Source organism: Limulus polyphemus, unplaced genomic scaffold, assembly GCF_000517525.1.
Source record: "Limulus polyphemus unplaced genomic scaffold, Limulus_polyphemus-2.1.2 Scaffold46, whole genome shotgun sequence".
Lineage (NCBI taxonomy): Eukaryota > Metazoa > Arthropoda > Merostomata > Xiphosura > Limulidae > Limulus > Limulus polyphemus.
The window spans coordinates 87,172-106,817 of record NW_013665656.1 but is presented as its reverse complement, the minus strand read 5'-3'; the positions used below and the strand labels follow the sequence as shown (position 1 = coordinate 106,817).

Genomic DNA, 19,646 nt, shown 5'->3' with positions numbered 1-19,646 from the left:
AGTAAGTTCAGTACAACTTACTTACTTTACTTAGTTAATTACTTCTTGTCTTTACACTACTACTATTACTAAGACTAGTACGTACCAATAGACATATATATATATATATATATATATATATATATATATATAAAGTGCAATAGTCGATATTATATCTAGTTATTAGTACCAAAGTTAGCAATCCAAGGTGAACTCCGTAAACAATGTATTTCTATATAAATATTATATACATTGTTTATAAAAAATAAAACAAAAAACATACCAACTCTACCCGAAAGTAGAAAAAAATGGGATTTTATACAGGAATATTTCATACACGTTGTAAAGAAATAAAAACTAGAGCATTGTTATTTTACTGTGACTCCAATATACAAAAACACCAGTAATAGCTCAAAATAAAATTAGAGAGGATGTGTAATAAATTTCCTTTATATTAGTCATTCCAATGTCCTTGTAATAGGCTGAAATCAATTTTGTATAAATAGGTTACATTATTAAGTAGTAACTTCGTTTTGTTGAATTTTACGCAATTATTTAGAAGTGATACATACACCATAGGGAAGGCAGCTAAGTCAACACTACCCACATCCAACTCTTGGGTTATTATTTGCTAAAGACGGGGGGAGGGGTTGACCTTAATCTTAAAATGCCCCACAGCGGAAAAGATGAGCATGTTCGAGCCCTAACGACTAACAAGTCATTTCAGCATAAATGAAGGTATACGACTATGTAATGCACAAGACTAATTTTCAATAAGATAACATATAAGGAGAACCAAACAATCGATCACATAGCACATTTGGTGCATAATTGATGTTACATATGAACACGTTTTTGTTTCTTGTAAATGTTACTAGGGCGTCCAACATTAATCATCGTCTGAGGAGAAACTGACCAGGCTGCTGCAGGTAAAAAAATCAATTTTTGAAGCTTGCGCACATTTTTTGTGTAAGAATTACGCCTTCAAATCTTTTGGCCTCAGACGCGAGATTAAATGTTACCTAGCTCTTGCTCTAACAACCCACAAGTAAGCAAATAAGAAACAACATTCGCTGTACGTGTAACTGGATAATTCTAGGCATAATTCAGTAAATGTTTTTATATCTTCTTCAACTCTGAAAATACTCAGATTATCAGGGCTAATCTTATGGACATTGTTCAGAATATGATTACATAGAAAGAAGAGTCTGTCGAATCCATCTTCCAGATTTACTTTATATCTTGATAGCTGTCCTTTCCGTCTATAACTGAACATAAATCTTTCTTGTTCAATCACTTTTATGATACGCCACTGTGTCGCCTAAAACATTTCCTTCTTGTCTAACTAACTCACAAGATTTTGAAAGAAAAAACGTTACAGCTGTAATTCACCAAAACAAGTTCAGTATTGTTCCATTACTGTTGATTAATTGATACGACTTAACAACCAGTTCCTATACACGCCTTATTGTCTATGGTGTTTTCTATTTGAAGGAGTTGTTTTTTTTTTCAAACTTACCGTACAGTTCAGTTACATATAATTGTTAGTTTGTGTTATCAGCATTAATTACGACATTTACTCATCTCATTCTGTGAAGTAGTTTTCTTGATTTGTAAACGACCTCTGTGATAAAAGTGTTTCCTCAAAATATTGTAAGGTGATTTTCGATAAAACTATATTTCATAAATCGCACACTACTTGCTAATGAATTAAACATACTTCGATTATAAGCAACTGCAAGTAACAAGAGACCAAGAAAAAATAAGATCTTAATAACGAACTTTGTCCTTGATATTTTCAAATGTGACATTTTGTGTTCACTATTCGGTTTACCATCATCACGTGTGGTCTATTATTGTGTGATATGCTAAATTAAAAAAAGAAAGAATAACATCCAACATTTAAATTCAAATAAATACAGATATGTAAAACAGTTCGGTATTAGTAGTTAATAAGTGATGTACATATAGGATTCACAAAAAATCACCGATTGCAATTAAATGGTAAATTTATTATTAGTACAATATTACATAGGACGTAAAATAAAATCGAATAAGTTTTACGATGCATTAGTATTCTGTATTTGCTTTAAACAAAGCGCCCCTTGTGGCTTAGCAGTAAGTATGAAGGCTTTTAATGCTCAAAACCGGGTTTTAACAAGAAATTACTTCCACGATATATCTCAGTCACATACTTCAAGCAACTGAGAATGAAATGGGTATTCATGCTATTCATGCATGTCTTTCAAGTCGCCGACACAGAGCCAAAGGATTTATGTGTAATTGTACTGTTGAAACGGGAACTGAGAAACTGCTATTCTCATACATTAGATGTATTATACAAAGCATGCAGGAAGGAGAAGTGTGCTTTAGACATAACAGCCTTACAACAGAGCCTTTTGCGATAGAATTACGCTTCAGGACTGTTGTCAAAAAGCACTGTCATCAGATAAAGAATAACCAACCAGACGTGGCTATATGGACTGTAAAGATGTGGTAAGGCTCAAAAATTGAGTTATTCCCCCTCTGTAAGACCGTACAGCCTTAATAATATTCATATCTAGACCTTGAGTTGGCCAAGACATAGTTGTCAGCATTTCATCAATCTGTTTTTTTCCTACATTAGCAGCATGCTTTCAATCACTACCCACTGAGGAAATAACACAATGGATAAGAATGTGCATGTACCTGTCAATAATCATGGTGCCATCAGTTTTCTGTAGATCTCCACATTAACAGCTGAAATGAAGCTCATATTTGTTTTAGTCTCCCGAGATACTGCACTGTAGATCTTATATATTGGCCGTGAAACCGGTCTATTCTCTGCTATTGAATAAATTATTGTTGATTCTTGCCAAACAATTTGAATGTGGTTTCATTTATAAAGATCACTCTCATTCTGCTTTTCTCATCCCATTGTTTGAAACCTGATGCCCATTGAAGCTTTTGGGTTTGGTTATCTCTTTCAAGAAGTAATATTTAAACAGATAAATATCCATTGATGTTAACTCCTGTGTAGTTTGTATCCTATTGTTTTGGAGTTACAATTCACACCTGTAATAAAAGTTAAGTCATTTGCAAAATCTCTCTTGTGTATCATGTAAAGAGCATACGCTAAGCTTCTTAAGGTTTCTTTGAAAAGTTTGGGCTTTATACCTCGACCACCTCTGTTAATAATAGTACCAGTTTTACGCATCCTCTTCAGAGTTTCCATACAGCTCTTATTGAAACACGAAATTTCGCTTTAATTTAGCGCTTGGAGTAGCCTTTGTATCATACAGGCATATTATATGTTTTCTACACTATTTTATTAATGTAGGAATCTTCAAACATTTTTATTTGATCTGATTCCCTGAAGTTTTCCAAAAAAAAACAAACGAAAAAACAACAACAACAAGAATTGCGACATAAAGATGTGAAATCAAAGTTTGAGGCCAAACTGAGAAAATATTGATGATTAAAATATTTTACGCACCAACAAAAAACAGCGGTCCATGTGATTTCTTGTAGTAGATGTGCATAATCTACAAATTTTGTAAAATTTTGAATTATTAGTCATAATTGTTTGCATAAAATTTTAATAATCAGTATTTTCTCATTTTGGTCTCAATCTTTGGTATCACATCTTTCTGTCGCAACTCGTGTTTTTTTTGGGGGGGGGCGCACCTTTTTTTGTTGTTGTTGTTGTACCTTAGGTAAAAATAACCACAAATGACATACATTTGATGCTCGGATGTAGTTTGGAATAATTATCACCAAGCACCTATTAAATTTGGAGACATTATAATTGCATGTGGGTTTCTTCAATACTTCAATAACATTGAGTTCATATCCTTCAGTTGCTTTATTTCTGTCCACATCTATTTCAGCCAAGATTTTTTTCAATAGATATCATGTTCCTTGTATAGTTTTATACAGTACATAAAGCGATATGATAAAATATGCTATCTACATGCCAGAAACGACGGCAAACCCGTACCAGGAAGCGTTTTTATTAGTTTGAAGTCTGTTGCAAAGTAGTACGAAAACATCGTGTGAATAGTTTTACACTATGGTGGTCTTTGGCTCGTAACTTTCGGATTTCCTACTCGATTTTTATAAAATTGAAAACGGTACACTTTCAAGAATATCTTAATTTCTGGTAGAAAATTCAGCGCGATCGAATTAGCCAATGTTTCTGCAGGCGAGCGCAAAAATTTACGAGATTTTAGCGTAATTTTTGCCCATATCTTCTAGAATACTTGAGCTACTACAACCAAATTTGCCGTCCAGGTAGGGGAACATATATATCAGCAATATGGGCCCGGTATGGCCAGGTGGTTAGGGCGCTCGGGTCACGTGTTCGAATCCCCGTCCCACCAAACATGCTCGCCCTTTCAGCCGTGGGGGCGTTATAATGTGACGGTCAATCCAATTATTCGTTGGTAAAAAGAGTAGACCAAGAGTTGGCGGTAGATGGTGATGACTAGCTGCCTTCCTTCTAGTCTTACACTGCTAAATTAGGGACGGCTAGCGCAGATAGCCCTCGTGTAGCAAAACAAAACAAACAAACAATATCAGCAATGTACCAAATTTGAAAAAAAAAAAAATCAATTAAAGGGAAGTTTGTTTATTTTTCACTGGTGCGAGCAAGAAGAAGAAAACGTAGGATTTCAGGCTAAGTTTGGCCTGCTGTGAAGCGATAAGGGTTTTTGTAAATTTGGAGCGATTATACGGATGCTTGAAAAACCCAAAGTTCTCATTTCTGTCAATAACACACTGGGCGTTGTGCGGTTTTTTTGGGCCGCATGACACAGCATCGTGTGTCTTCATCTACTTTCCCTGTGGGGATATTGCTGCAAATTCTCGCATTGTGCGGAATAGGTCAACGACAGAAATGTCCTTCACTGGCTTTGAAAAAATCAGTGAATTGATCAGTGATCAACATTTGAAATCAAAGTACTTTATATGAAGATTTAATTTTTAAAGCAGAAACAGTAAGAAATAAGAAGTTTTTCTTGTGAAAGCAATTTTCCAGTGATTTCAAACTTACCACAGTGTGCGTAAGTACTATTGTCTCTTCGAAGTAAATGATATACGAAACAGCTATGATAACAGCGTATACTCAGACATAGTAAAATATATATATATATATTGAATATGGGAATTATAACTTATTTTTGAATTCCAGAAACAACACATTAATGTTTCGATAAGTGAAGCTGAATTAATGTCTACATTCACTCTGTATAGCAGTCATATTACTATACAGTTTACAAGGATTAACTGTTTAAGCTTCGTTTGATAATACATATCTCACGAAACTTCTCAAAACATCTTTTTCGTTTTCGTTAATGAAATACAAAGTAAGAGGTAGAAGGCATCTTCAAATTTCATGTAGCTTTCACTTTCACTCTAAATCATGCACACAGTGAATCCAGCTTTAGCATATTTTAAGCCTCACTTAACCAGGAAGAATTAGGTTGCAAGGAAGGTTTTCAAAGAAAAAAAAAAGGTAATGACGGATCTACAGTTCTTTCCACATGCTCTTAAGTCTTAATTTCATCCATTCTATGATGTATGTGCGGGTCTTAAACGGCCGAGTCCTCGTTACAAGCGAGAACCTCGTCACAAATCGATAGGGCTTTTCGAATATCGACAGCCCTACTACGCCAACTCGGCTTGGGCAGACTATTAAGAAATTGTTCGTAAACACTTTTAAACTTTGCTAAAAACTTCTGGACACAGCAAAATTGTTTTCAGTTCTCGTAAATACATTATCAAGAACCTTCGCCCAGAAGGATGATCTTAATTTTCAGTCAGTGAATGAGTCAATACGTAATTCATTGATGATCTGCAGTGAAAACCGCCTTGTGTTCTCAAGGGAATTTCCTTTTTATAATTATTCGAAAAACAAGCATTCGATAGAGTATATTCGCACTGCAATTGAGGCGTTTTTTGATAAATGTCAAGGGGCCAGTCATTCCAGCTGAGGTATACATGATTCATCAGCAAACACATGGTTTGTGAAAGATATAAAACTGTTTAAGAAATTTCTAGCATGGGTATTAACATTCGAACGACATAATGAAAACGAAATGGGTCCCTTACATATCTCCAAAACTAATTTTTATATGATAAAGGAAGCTAGTCAATAATACACATAGCCAACTCTTAGGTTACTATTTTCTGAACAATTATTGGGATTTTACCGCCACTCGTAGAGCGGGCCCAGTGGGTCAAAAACCATGGACCTTCGGATTCACAGTCCGAGCACGCTACCCCCAAGAATAACAATTGATATTTTTGTTTACTGAAAAATATTATCCGTTATTACTAATACTAACTAATGTTGTTGTTGCTACAAAGAAACTTTATCACTCCCTTCATCTAAAATTATTTCATAATTGTAAACGTCTTCACGAATGTTTGGACATAAATACCAAAATGTTAAGGTATTACTATATTAAGTCTAACCTAAATTATTAGTATAGCTCTCATCCTCCACTTTTTTACTTTTTATATGTATTATAATATAATTTAAAATATTTATGGGTTTCTCATCAATTCCATTAAAATCAGTTTGCGCACATACAGTTTATAAAAGACAACAAGTTTATCAAACTTTCGTTAGTGGATAGTTTGCCGTTAAGAGTAGAGGATGTTGTTATACTAGGCTTGGGCAGTATTACATTTTGAACTTTTACAGTTATGGTTCATTTCTTATTGTTTAACAAAATATAAGTTTATAACGCTATTTTGGAGGCTTGAATTTCAACCTCAAGATACAAATTTCTACTCATCACCCCAGTAGTATGTATTAAGCATCTTTCAAGCAACCCACAGTTGGTTGCAAACAGTGAAAGGTAGCAAGGACGTGGGACGGTGTGGATGTTTAAGCACCAATTTTTTTATTTCAGTTTGTGAGGCAAGCGAAGTGCGGTTGAGTCTGGTAGACGACGTACCCTCACTACTGTATGGGTCGTACTCAATGGGGGAGACAGCAAAACTGTCATTGAAGTTAGCATTCCAGCCCCCAATATGATGTTTGGACATAAATACCAAAATGTTATACTAAGACATCAATGGGGGAGACAGCAAAACTGTCCTTGAAGTTAGCATTCCATCCCCCAATGTGGGTCTTGTATTCTAATAATTTCTTTCTGCTTATTAATATTTCTTATGAGCAACCACCTTCCCACATTTGGCTGCAGCCAGTGAAAGGTGGTAAAGATGTGGAACATTGTGGGATAGAGAACCCACATCTACTCCAATTTTGTTTCTTTTTTCTAAGCATGTCAGGCTGTCGAAGTGGAGGTTAAACTGGATATACAGTGTCTTACTTCCAACAGTACCTAAAAAAAACCAGGGCACATTACATAATGACCCACCTTATACCTTATGACTTGTGCCAAGGTGATGGATGTCTGTATTGTTTCTTTTACATAAAATTACATTTCATCTAAGATTTGGATATACTGCGTAAATTTCGCGCTATCCTTCCTTTTAAAGGTAAAATAATAAGTGCATAAGGACTGTTTACATTGAAAAGCTGTATAACGTTACTTTTGCGGATATCAATATACGGATACATATTAAAAAGCTATTCTACAGTCGATTTTTCTAAGTAAAGATCCAATTTTCATGTGCTGATTAAGTATTATTTTTGTAAGACTGTGCACTTTCTTAATACCCAGACTTCTTATAATAACACCTGGTATTACGGTGCACTTTCTTAGTTCTAGTTAATACTCGGAGTTCTTATAATAACACCTAATATTGCGTTTATAACAAAACGCTGATATTTTTATTTTAATTTTTCAACTATAATGATAAAATCCTCACTTAAAAAAACATACCACTTACATTGAAGTTCGCTCCTACTGAGTAGAACTTGCAGTATTGCGGGGCCATGGAAAGTAACTTCTTTCCCTTCCAACTCGATCAGACTAAGATGTAAACAGAATTTTACTGGCGACATGGCGCCTCACGCAAACTCAGTGCGATTGGCGTTCTTTTTTTCCTTTCTTTTTTTTTCACGGTGTTTGTGCAGGAGACTTTAAAATATGTGACGTATGACGTATTATACTTATCGTACGAAATAATACTCAATTTATTTGTCTGAAAACTCTGCTTTAGCAACCACTTCTACAATGTCGATTCTCTAGTATACCTTCCACTGACGCCATTTCTCGTTGACAAGAGAACACTAAAAGTGCTTTCTCATTTTTGTACAGTTAAAAATGATAAAACATGAAATCCATGTTGAATTATTGTACTTGTTCACCAATTAACAAAATAGATATGTTTTAATAAACAGCAATAGGAGACATCAACCAGCCAAAGAGTACATGCAATTTAAAGACAAAAACAAAACACTTACCTGCCAATCGATGTAAACATTGTCCATAGCGAACCCTTGTCATTTAGCGGGAAAGTGAGCGTGGATGAGACGACGCCACGCATGCTCACTGTAGAAATAGCTGACGTTTTCCTTTAATTATTTGCGTCATATGCAGGATTGGGTTTATATTTACTGAAGTAATTAGTTTGGTTCAGACAAAATATGCTAGCTGGTGAGAAATTCTGTTGATGATAGATATTAATTATAAATTATTTTCACACGTTTATGTTTTAAAGCTCATTCTCGGCTGGTTTAACACCTTTCGGCGACTTGCGGATATGAGAATGTAATGGGCGTATTCATTGTGACAGTTTTCATCACGTTGGTTCTTATAGTGATTTAAATATAATAATAACAAACAATCTTTAAAAACAATAGCATTAATTTACATTAGGATCTTGTAACAGTGAGAATAATGAAATATTAATTATACAATAATACTTTTTAATGCGATTAGGAAACAAGGTAACTATTAATTATTTCTGTTCAACAGCAAGTTAACCAAATAAATCAAAACTAAAACTTGAATTTACGAAACTAATTTTATAAAATACACTGTCTAGAAGTACATAATGTCATGAATCAATGCATTTAAAAACTAAAACCATAATGAACAGAGTGTTTTGAATCATCAATTGAGTACCAGCGCTGTTAGCAATATTTGTGTCTCTAATTTGAATAATATCTCACATGATCAGGCCAACTAATCAGATGAGCAAAACAGACAACCATCTAGAGCGGCAAAACACAGAGCTGCTAAACAGAAAATAATTGGATCGAATAACTAATTTGTATTCAGGGTCTTTGTTGTTTGTTTGTTATGAATTTCACGCAGAGCTACACGAGGGCTATCAGCGCTAGTAGTCCCTAATTTAGCAGTGAAAGACTAGAGGAAAGGCAGCTAGTCATCACCACCCACCGCCAACTCTTGGGCTACTCTTTTGCCAACGAATAGTGGGATTGACCATCACGTTATAAGGCCCCCATGGCTGAAAGAGCGAGCATATTTGGTGGGACGGGAATTTGAACCTGCAGATTGCGAGTCGAGCGCCCTAACCATCTGACCATGCCGGGCCATCTTTTTTCGAGTATCGAAACCCGAGTTTTAGCGTTATAATCCTTCAGACTTGCCGCTGAACAAGGGGAGGGTTGAACTTGTCAAGGTTGCTGTAGGTTTATAATATCACCTCTCATATTTTAATGACAAATACTTGATGATGATAAAACTTATGAAGCGTTGTATATTTCTTATTATGTTAAATTTAAAATAAGATTTCTTCGTTACCAATTTAAGCTGTCTCCAAACTTTTTCACCTCTCGAGTTTTATTTTCCCTAGTTTAGTAAGTTTGCAGCAAATAGTCAAAGAGAAGCGAGGGTGAAAAATTTAGTTTCTCTCCTTATGTAGTTGACATTCCTTTTTCTTTTCTTTTTTTTCGGAAGGTGCGCAGAATAAAATATTCTAAAAATATCCAATTGGAAAATTCTATAAAAAAATCCTAGAAACTAAAACGTTGCGGTACATATAAACGAGGCGTGACCTCGAAAACCTACAAGTTCTTTTCGGGTTTTTTTCCGAAAAATGTGCAGAATTCAAATATTCTGATAAAATTATTTTTAACTTTATAAAAATTACAAATAACAAAAATTTTAGTTAAAACTGTAGTAACTGGAAAGTGTTTAAGCAGTGAACTTATAGCGCCTAGACCACTGCTATATCTGTCCTATTCTAGCCGGCCTGACGAGTCCTAATGCTATGTGAAAGGTTTCGTCGGCACTGTATACAACAGATATAATGTGGTTGACATATTATAACACATTCTTTTATAACATATTCACTCATAGGTCCTTAGAATTAAGATAAACATGGTTGGTAGTAGGCACCGTCTTTCTGACGTTCACTATAGGGGACTAAAAGCAGAGACAGGTTTAGAAAAACAAAAGAACACTATTCTCAAATTTTTGTAACGCAACATATTTAAAAATGTGAAGAAACATTACTGTTAAAACTAATAAGAGCTACAACTTATTACTAGTATGTTTGAGAAATTGAAGGAAACCACAGCTCCTCATGACAAAAACAACTCCGAAGAGGAAAAGCAAAAATACATGTGCATTTTATTTGTGTAACCAAGGTAAATGATCAAAAACTGATTCAAAGGTGCGATAGTCATTGATTTACATGGGTCCAGCATAACTGCATATATTTGAATTTTATAGAGAGAACAATAAAATGAAATTCGCAAGATACTACATAAGAAATGGCAGAAAAAAAATACTAAATGTTCAGTATTCAGTCAAACACAATTTAGTGTTTGGTTTTTGCTAAACGATTTTTGACACAGCTAACGTTTTCCTGTTGTAAATTAAAATAAAGTAATTCATAGCGTTTTTAATATGTAAAGACAATAGATCATCTGGTAGCATCTTAACAATGATAATCATTAGAATCTCGACTAAAAAGGAGCCAAACAATTAATGAAAAATCTTTGTAGAAATCACGAGAAGTTCTTCACACCCGCTGTCAGGTATGTATGGGCCAAATTCTTTACAGTAGGTGCCTGTGACTTGGTGGCGATAAATTTCAACAATGAACAAACAGCACACAGTCCACTTGTTTTAAAATAATATATTTAAACAAGTTCAAACGCGTATACAAATGTTCGTTACACTGTTGGTTATCACAGTTGTATCCAGAGCTCTAAATAATTGTCTTTTTTTTTTCGTCAAACTCCACACGAGCTGGTTCAGTTACTTTATAACACAATTTTACAAGACGAATTATTCTTCTCTACCCTGTTATTACAATACAGTCTGTGATAAGTAACTAACTAACTAAATTTTGGACGCGTATTTATAGCCCGACAGAGGCCTAGAACGTTCCATACATTACGAGATATTATGGAACAATCAGAGAAACTTAGAAGGTTTTAATAACATGATGTAATAATATAACAATCGCCAATTCACAACATTTGAACTATACCACTAGATTCGAAAACAGTTACGTAAACAGACTTGCAATAAACTATCACTTCTAGAAATTACTAAATTTGACACTCAACCGTCTAAATCATAACACTCACATTAAGTGAAACAGTCGTGTATATCTAACACCGAGAAATAGAAATTTCTTAAAATTTTTGACTATTTGGCCATGTTTGATCCTGTCAAGTAAAAAATGTATAAACTAACTGGAAGGAAAACTCGGAAAGAGCTTATGCAGTTGCTATTTAAGATCAATACTGGAAAGAAAGGTTCAGAGAAGTGGCTTATCCATTGCTGTCCATGATCCAGACTGGGAAGGAAGATCCAGAAAGAGCTTATTTATTCTGTTGCTGTTCGTGATCTATACTGGGAAGGAAATTTCAGAATGAGCTTAGTTAGTTGCTTTCCATGATCCAGAATCATGAGTTGACTGTTACTAGAAATGTTCATGAATACTTAACTGTACTTAACTATTTTGTTTGTCTGTTGTTAAGTGCAAAACTACATGATGGGATGTGTTCTGCCCACTGTAGGCACTGTAACCCTATTTTTAGTGATATAAGCCCTCAGACTAACCTATTTGCTACCAAAAGCGTGATCAATTGTATTGCTGACATAAGTCAAAAAGAACAGCTGGCAATGATCATTAGGTGTGTTATACTTACTGAAGTATCTGCGACTGAAGATGGTTAGGTCTGTATCAACGAAACAAGCTTTACCTCGGGTTTTTGCTGCTGATAGACTTAAGTAATACTAATGTAACCAACTCAAGTTCTGAGCAAACTTGGGGAAATGGATGTGACCCGGAAAGACATATGAATCCAGGGGTATTACAATGAAACCAAGGAAAGAATAGCAGTCTTCAAGCAAAAAATTATCGATTAAAATCTACGAAATTTTACTTTGTACTATACAACGCATATGCTCTACATTTTATGATAAATATTGCAATACTATATGTTGCATTGAAACAGTACCTTTCGTTGAGTCTAACTGTTGCACCCAATGACATTCTTTGACTTGATTCATATATGTCTACTTACTTTTCCTTTTCAGTTCATCGCTTGGAAGTATTGTTACAAAAAAGTTCCTAGTTTTCACCATACAGCAACTGAGTGAAATGAGATGGGAAAGTAAAACTGATACTGTCAATGCATTCCAATACAAGCTGAGATGAGTTTAAACGTTTTGGTCTCAGTAGTAAACGACAACACCCCAATGTATGCAAAGGAATAAATTCGTGTTCTGAAACGACAACAACAACAAAAATCTGTATCAAATGCACAATTTCAATTTTATAGCTAGTATTGTGGTATAGCACGACTTGTTGTATGGAATCAGTTTCTCCTACATCCACCTGCAAGATAGTGGTCTCGACAGTTTCGAGTTAGTTTTCAAGTAAAAATAATAATAATTTTGGTATCAATATAGGACTGATGAAAGTTTTCCAATCACTGTGAAAGACATAAAACAGTTAGTAGAAGAAATGAAAATCAATGGAAATTTTTCTCAAGAACACGAAAAAAGAAGAGACAGTTTCCTAAAGAAATTTGCAAAGACACACAATCCACTGAACTATAAATCACATCCATCGCAGGCATAAAGTTTAATATATCATAGTTTTACTTCAAATTCAACTGGGTAAAGTTCTTTTTATTCTTTGAATTGCACCACTCTACTTGATTTTTCAAATCTTAAACTTTTTATCCCCAACACAATTGATTCATACTTTAAGACAATTCACTCTTCATTCTTCAAAATTATTGACTTGCTGTCAGCTGTATCTTAGTGCTCCTCGGGTTATTGTGGTTGTAGTTTAAACAAGTATCACTCTACGCTTAGAAATACCAGAGAGTAAGTTGCTCATAATTCTGGTGCCATAGGGTGGTATCTGAGTGGATCAAGTGACTGAGGGAGAAAACTCTGAATTTTATGGTAATCTTAGAGGCTCTGTTGAAGGCTGGTGTATTTTTGTCTTATCAATGGCGTTTGGTCTGGTATAAAGAAAGACCAGATATCGAAGAGTCTGATCCATAAGGAGAAATCAGTTCCTGTACAAATGCTGATCTCCTGTGATGCAGTAAATAATGCAGATCGTTGACATAACATAATATTAAAGAACAACAAGGGACCTTTTGGTCCCTCTAGGTTGTTCTATACACTATAGCCCTAAAAAAACACTTCATCGCCATCCCTTACAATTCAAGTATTTACCATGCTTTCATTTAAACGTCCTTAAATTAATTGCAGTCACCACATTCGAAGGCAACCACCCTGTTAGAAAAATATAGCTGCTCTAGCTGAATATGACTTCTTCTCTGCCAAAATTTATATTTTCTCCCTTAGTCTTACCATTCTCATAATTAAATATGAAAAAAAGATGATGCATCAACACTATCAGTTCCCTTTAAAATCTTAAACACTTCAATCAGATCCTTTATAATTTCTTTTTTTCCAGGAGAAAACAAGTTCAGAGCTCTTAACCTATCCTCGTACAATAACATTTCCATTCCAGGTATCATCCTAATAGACCTCCTCTGAACCATTTCCAATAACTCAATATTCTTTCGGGGGGTAAGGAGCCCAAGGCTAAACACAATACTCCGAATTTGTACACTATTGGATAACAGCTCAATAATGGTATCAACAGTGTCACTATTTGTAAGATCCAACTGGACACCAACCAAGGATGTCAACATGTCCTACAGGTGAACCATCTAATCCAAGTTATGATCAGCCCAAGAAGGATGGGCTGTTTACAGCACTATAGTTGTTTATATTCAGTGATCCACACAAATAATTTGCATATTCTGAAAGTTAGAATTGACATTATATCATAAGTTCGTTTTACAGGTTTAATCTGAGACATAATAGGCAACCATCTATATTTATTTTATCATGAAGATTGTCCTTGCTGGAGAGGTGGAGTTGAAATTGTTATATTGCTGGAATCATCAGTGAACATTCAGACCAGAGAAAAAGGTTGATGATAAAACTGACAAGTTAGATTTGCTTTGAAAGTGTGTTCTCAATTTTAGGCCACTCTCTCACTGTAAAAAATTTGGTTCCATACATATATGTGTGTTGTTGTTTTATATGTATATATAAATTTCCATCCTGAACTTAAAGTTTAATTAAGCTTAAGCAACTGTTTGGGTTTTCCTGAATTTTCATTGTGTCATACAAAGCAAACTCTTATGCTGGGTAAGTTATAAGTTAAATAAAGTTTAACGGAAACTCGTCAGTCACTGAAGCTTTAGGTTAAAACGTGAAAAGTTTCATTTCTTATTCACGTAAAGTGTGATTTTTGGTTGATTTGTACTCTTCTCAGCTGCCGATATTTAATATTTTTCTTTATGTTTATATCTGAAACTGAATTGGTTGTGTGAACTTGATTTTTCTGGTTTCAGTATCTTTATAATGTTTTAATAGATAGTAATTGTGAGACTGTATATTATTTTTCTTTTGAGCTTACAATCTGAATAAGTTACATAAACAAATTAGTTTACCTTTACATTTATTTGCCCATGACAGATTTATTCTAAACTTTTAGTTTGACGTGTTTTAAACAGTTGGAAGTAGTTAAGTTCAACGTGTTGTTTACATTGGCATAGATGTAACTGTAATATTACAATTTTAAAAATAGTAATTTGGTGTCCCCTGGTGGGGCAGCGGTAAGTTTAGGGGCTTCCAACGCTAGAATCCGGGGTTCAGTTCCCCACAGTGGGCATAGTAGGTAGTCGAATCTGGCTTTGCTCTAAGACAAATGTTGGATATAGAAGACTGTTTAGTGTAAGAGTTATTGTTTAGTGATTTAATATTTATTTAGTTTCATAATAAGAGCGTTTAAAGTTAGGTATTTTAAAAGTGATAGTTATGAAAAGTTTCACCGCGTAACTCTGTACGAGTTGTACCTTGTATATGCAGTTTAATTGTTGTACTAGGCTTTAATAATAGTTTCAAAGTTTTCTAGTTATGTGTAATATTGTTGCTACTAGAAGGCTAGGTATTTCTAAATTATTCTGTCGCGTGTTATAAATACATGCAGATAGAAGAAAGCAAGTTAAATGAGAGATAATTAGATAGATCTAGACTGATTGATTGGCAGTTTAGCCATGACGGGCGATTTCTAAAGAAGTTAAATAAGTAGAAGTTAAGTCAGAAAACGTTAAATTAGTGAAAATTAAGTTAGACTGTGATTGTTAGTTTACCTGTAACGGGCGATATTTTAATGTGAATTTCACAGTTTAACAGAGAAAAGGGCGTTCTAAAGTAATTGAACACGCCAGTATGGACTTTGACGAAAAGGAGACAATTATTTAAAGTTCTGGTTACAAATCGCAGATTGTACAGTAAAAAACAGAGTAGAGAAAGATAATTCGTCTTGTGAATTGGGTTCTAAGGTAATTGAATCAGACTGTGTGGACTTTGACGAAAAGGGCCATGGTTCACCCACTGATAGTGGATATGTTTCCACTAACCAGGGAGTGTAAACACAAAGTTACATTTATGAAATAAAAGACACGCTCACACTTTAGGTACAAACTAACTGTTTAATTTTAATTTCAGATGTTAAATTCAACAGGTTTGTACTTGGATATTAGGCGTTAGGCTTATTAAATTTAAATTTCAAATTATTTGTATTGTTTGTCGTCAGGTTTTTGAGTATGGGCTGGTATTATTTGACAGTAGGTGTCTGTGACTTGTTGGTAATAAATTCAAACAACAAACGGATAGCACACGATATATTTGTTTTAAAATGATATATTCAAAACAAATCAAACATAAGAACAAAAATTCTTTACACTTTACAATATCACAGTTGTATCTAAAACTCTGAATAATTATCTTTTCTTGTCAAAAATCCACACAGTCTGATTCAATTACCTTAGAACCCAATTCACAAAACGAATTATCTTTCTCTACTCTGTTTTTTACTGTACAATCTGCGATAGATTCACTTACGTTACCTCTTGGGTTACCACATTTGTAACCAGAACTTTAAATAATTGTCTCCTCCCACTTAGAACCCAAGCGCGCCCAGTCAAAGTCTAATTGATGGTTCCCCCATTAGAAGTCATACACAGCACGTTTTTAGCTTCCTGTAACTTGCCTACAAGAGTTTGTACGCCTCCTGCAGGTCCATATAACTCCAGGCACATTCATAATTTCCTACGTGGCAGTTAGATGAGTGATATTATTCATGGTGGTGTCCACTGTAGTCTTCAGGATTTCTTGTTATCGATAAATGCTGGATTACGAATAACACTGGTTGCAACAAGCCAATACTGATGTTGCATGTAGCCTGATGTCAAATACGGGATTCCTGAATTTTAAGATTAACAGGTGACAAACAGTTAATCACTTCTTTCTCCCTAAGTGAATGGCTGGAGACAGGGTGTTTAAACCACAATATTTTCACTAATTCCTCTACCAGAGTGAAATACAGATAGATCTTATATCAGAATAAAGGCTGAAATATTAGCTAAAGATTAACTAAGGAAATCGCGTCAGTTGGGGTTAAGAAAAGACTATACATAATGTATTTTTAGACACATTGTGCTACTATACTAAGAGTAAAACAACAGCAACAACAACAACAACAACAAAACGTTTTGACACAATGAAAGATAAAATATTTATTACATGTTTCAGCCGACTAGTTTTAATAACACAATTACCACCATCAAAGCTAGTGACTGTGTAACCGAAATAACTAATAAAGAATTTTTCTTTCATTGTGCCAAAAAAGTCGTTCTTGGTTTTAACTCTTAAAAGACTAGTCCATTGGATTGTAAGGTGGTTGGATGAGAGAACACAAAAAGTTGTTATGATTAAAGTTCAGTTAAAAAAGTGGAGTGGATTATCATTACTAGTTAATACTTCAGTGTTTGGAACTTTGTTTTTTTATTCACACTAATAATAATACTGATGGGGCATAATTAGTAAAGTAGTAGTTTGCTGACGTCATTAAACTCGTGGGTATTTCTAACTTTATTGAGGATGTTGAGATACCATAGAATGACTTGGATCAAGTGGTAAGTTGGAAAAATACTTCGTAAGTTACCTTTAATTATCATAAGTTTAATATAGATGGAAACTCACTCAACAGTGTGACTGAAGAAAATAATTTTGCCTTAGTGATGGACAAGACACTGAAGCCATCGAGGCACTGTTGAATATGCCTTGATGTGAACTTGTGATTTATTTTAGAAATTGCCTGTAATAATTTCATTCTATTGTATTTTATTTAGTATGATTATGTTATGGAATAAAGGGCTTTAGATATTGATAATTTCGAGAGTTTTTGTCTTAAGATCGTGGTTCAGTTAGGTAAAGTAGATTCACGCTAAAACTTTATTTACTTATTTTCAAACTAGAAGAGTTTAAAGTTTGTCATTGGCTCTCTCTTAATCAATTATGAAGTTCTGTCGCAGCACATTTGTCAGTACCCAGTCCAGGTAGCATTGCACCGTCCCTATTTCCGAACCATCAACCACAGGGAAGCAATTGGCCAACAGCAATCACTTTTACTTTATAACTGATTATTATTGATTATTGTGTATTACTTTTACTTTATAACTAATTATTATTAATTATAGTCTATCACCAGGTATCCAATGTAAATAACATGATTTTAATACCGTTACTTCTACTATTATTTTATGATTGAGGAGTTTGGCACCAGCCTTGTCACAGGCTCTCCTATCCCAAATAGTTTCCAAAAGGTTCTTCTAGTGATAACATCCAATTCAATTATAATCAAATAGCATCTATCCTTCCTACATATTCTTGTACTCGTCCCACTTCTACCATCTTATATTCAACTGGCCAGTGTTGCCTCTGTTTCATCTTTACCTGTTTTCTCAGTTTACATGCTATTTTATTAACAAACATCATAGATCTTACCAAATTGCCTCTTTCTTCTTGAATAACAGGATGCTATAGCCTGGAATATTAGTCATTATCAGATGAGCCTTCAAATCTCTTAAAGGTTTTACCCAGTTTCTTTGAACTGTCATGATCTTCACCCCTATCATTCTCGTATGCTTCACATTCTCCTCTCAATGAACTCGATTGCCCAGCTTTTGCCACTGAACATTCAAACACTAGCCATCCATTTATTCACATATCTTCTACCTATGAAGTAACATTTCCTGATTGAACTATCCATTGGTATCATGCGAGTCGATCTTTGTCGTAAATTTATTCTACAATTCAGTTATGTTGACCAATTCTGACCTCTCCTGGTGACAATATTTGTTATGTTTCACTTAATATCATCTGTCTGGACTCACTCAAAACTTTTGGTGGGCCTCACTGACTAATGACTTGACCAATTTCAGTTTGTGTTATTGTTTCTTTTGTTAACTCTCTAAAGTGCTGATATGGTGGATGAGATATAGTTGTGGTTATTCTGAGTAGCACTTGAACGGCTGGTGATGCTGCTCAAACCAAGCCAAAAGCACAGGGTGTCACAAAGAGGTGACTTGGCTGTTTCCGTTATTTGCATGGTTTCATTCTGCACCCTCTGTAGTTTTGTCATTACTGACTTTGCCACTGATGCAAACAAGTGGATTCCATACTCTATTCTTGTCATCACTGTTGCCCTCATTAAATTGCTGAGGCTCCTTTGTTCACTTTCTGGGGCGCAGCACATTTGAAAATGGTAAGACTCTTCACTGATTTCTCTCTCAGATGATCAATATGTGCAGATATTGTCATTCTGTGGTCCATCATAATATCTATAAAAATGACAGAATTCTTATGTGGGACTCTTCTTTCTGCATATGTAAGCATGAAGAGAATGTGTCTTTATGAAATCTGGTAGTCAATATTCAACAGGCTTTGTCTGGTTGGACAAATATTTTGTTATCTATAGTTCACTGTCAGAGACTTTTACTGGCCTCTTGCAAGCTCTCCACTGTTTCCATCGACGTGTGCGAAATGCATGCAGGAATTATATCGTCAACAAATGTAAATGATGTCACAAAGAGGCCTTCCAGTGCACTGACCACAACAGATATGTGTACGTTGAAGATCTCTGCAACATAAAATACTTTCGAAAAGTTACCAATGACAAATTAAAAACTGGTGGCTAGTTGGGGAAAGAGATAGCCAGAATGATCAAGCAATGATCTTAAACAGGAAAAGTTCAGATTAAGAATATAAGATGAGCTCCAATTGGTCAAAATTGCAGCCAGATGTGTAAATTGAAGTAAAATAATAACTTCCCAGTTGCAAACACGACATACTCTATAATCGTTTTAGAGATGGGGCCCCAATTTACATCTCGGC

General features: G+C 34.6%; 1 protein-coding gene across 3 annotated transcripts in view; it reads right to left on the bottom strand.

Moving 5' to 3' along the window:
- LOC106462402 (sodium/potassium-transporting ATPase subunit beta-2-like) overlaps nucleotides 1-8,422 on the bottom strand; it is a 40,215-nt gene extending 31,793 nt beyond the window's left edge. The window contains exon 1 of one of the 3 annotated variants that reach the window (XM_022389893.1): nucleotides 8,342-8,422. The gene's annotated coding sequence lies outside the window, so the exon portion shown is untranslated. Of the gene's footprint in view, nucleotides 1-7,817; nucleotides 8,112-8,341 lie in introns of those variants that run through there. The other 2 variants (XM_022389911.1, XM_022389901.1) reach the window with 2 other exon arrangements.
- Between the last annotated feature and the right edge of the window lie 11,224 nt (nucleotides 8,423-19,646).